The 1,892-nt window shown below is 63.6% G+C and overlaps 1 pseudogene; it reads left to right on the top strand.

Annotated features, from left to right (window-relative positions):
• The first annotated feature begins 365 nt into the window (after nucleotides 1-365).
• On the top strand, nucleotides 366-1,745 carry LOC117072252 (annotated as a pseudogene).
• The last annotated feature ends 147 nt before the right edge of the window (nucleotides 1,746-1,892 follow it).

Raw genomic sequence — 1,892 nt, 5'->3', positions numbered from 1 at the left:
AATGGAAAAAGCAATAACCTGACATATTTTGGGAAAAAAATAATCATGCATTGAGTGGCTGTCATACCACATCAGTCTGACACCATGCTGAACATCACATTCATGCATGATGTTTCATGTATACTATAAAAATTATATAGCACATACAAAGCAGAAGGTGTTATTTTCAGATAGTTTGTGGTAGTAAAAAAAAAAAATTCCCTATTAATTACTATAACAGGATTAAACAATTTTATTATGGTCATCTACTAAAATCTTCTTAATGTGAAGTATATTAAAAACCTTGGGAGTGCGCCTGGCCTGCCCCGCCGTGGGGCCGCGCGGGGACGCTCGCAGGTGGACGCGTGGACCGAGCCCGGGTGCCCATGGCCGGGGCCGCGATGGCCCGCGGAGCCGCATGCCTCCCGCTGCAGCCCGCGCGCAGCATAGAGGGGCTGCTGCGCGCTTTTCTGCAGAGCCTGCCCACGCTGTTCGACATCCTGGACTACCCGCGGCGCGGCTGCGGGCACCTGGGCGATATCCAGTCCCGCTGGCAGGGCGCCGCCGGGCGGGAGCTGCCCCGCGGGGTACTGGAGGGCCTGCGCGAGGTGGCCCCGACCAGCGGCTACCTGACCTTACAGCGCTTCTTGGCCGGCCTGCGTACCGCGCTGCTGAGCGCCGACGGCGGTCCCGGGGACCCCAGGCACGCCCCGGCCCGGCCCGGCCAGGCCCGGGGACCAGACGCCGTAGCCGGCGCAGCGCCTGATGTTCACGCCGGCCGACGAGCCGCGGACGGTCCTGGAGAGGAAGCGCCTGCCCCTGGGCGTGCGCGCTTCTCTGGCCGGTCCCAGTGGCGCGGCCCGCAGCCTGGAGCAGTTGTGTGCCCCCGCCTAGGCGGCGCCCTGCCCGGCGGAACCAGAGCGGTCCCAGAGCGCGGCGCTGGAACGGAGCCCGAGCGCTGACGCAGGTGCAGCGGCCTGCAGGACCCTGGAGGCAGACTCAGGGGGTGCCCCGAGGATCCCCAGTGCCCTAGGGGAACGTCGGAGGCACCATCACCAGCGGCATGCTCTGCGGCCTGCTGAAGTAGATGAAGGAGCTGGAGCAGGAGAAGGAGGTGCTACAGGGTTTGGAGATGATGGCGCGGGGCCGCGATTGGTACTAGCAGCAGCTCCAACGAGTGCAGGAGCGCCGGTGCCGCCTGGGCCAGAGCAGAGCCAGCGCCGACTTTGGTGCCATGGGGAGCCCCCGCCCACTGAGGCGGCTACTGTCCAAGGTACAGGAGGTGGCCGGGTGCCTGGGAGAGCTGCTGGCTGCAGCCTGTGCCAGCCAGGCCGTACCCAAGTCCTCCTCCGGGCCGCCTGGTCTACCCTGACGTACACCTCGTCCCTGGGCTGTGAGCAGCAGACCGTTCTCATGCTGAAGGAGAAAACCGACTCCTCACCCAGGAGGTGACCGAGAAGAGTGGGTACATCACGCAGCTGGAGCAGAAGTCGGCACTCATTAAGCAGCTGTTTGAGGCCAGCACCCTGAACCGGCAAGGCGGGGGGCCTCTGGACCCCACCTTCATCTTGCCAGTGTGGGCTGAGCAGGCCCACAGGGCCAGCCTGGCACTCTGCCCTTTGGGGCAGGCGCTCTGTCGCACCCAACCTCTCTGGCTGGAGACCCTCGGCAGGCCCAGGCAGGCCCGGAATGGGCGTCTTCCTGCACCCCTTGCCATCCAGGCTCCCCAGGCCTGTCCCCGGCTGGCCCCTACACCGAGTCCTTGACTCGGTTTTGGCTTCCGGTGCTAACATGGACTGAGGCTTTCTTGAGTCCGCATAGTCCGCAGCTACTACTGCCGCTGTCAGTGGACAGTGGAGGACCCCTCCACCAGTTACCAGATCTCTGGTCGCCCCAGTTTCCAGGGGTGCTGC

This window comes from Trachypithecus francoisi, unplaced genomic scaffold, assembly GCF_009764315.1.
Source record: "Trachypithecus francoisi isolate TF-2019V2 unplaced genomic scaffold, Tfra_2.0 Lachesis_group4, whole genome shotgun sequence".
Taxonomy (NCBI): domain Eukaryota; kingdom Metazoa; phylum Chordata; class Mammalia; order Primates; family Cercopithecidae; genus Trachypithecus; species Trachypithecus francoisi.
Note: the sequence above shows the minus strand (reverse complement) of the source record. Positions and strands in the feature narration are given on the sequence as shown.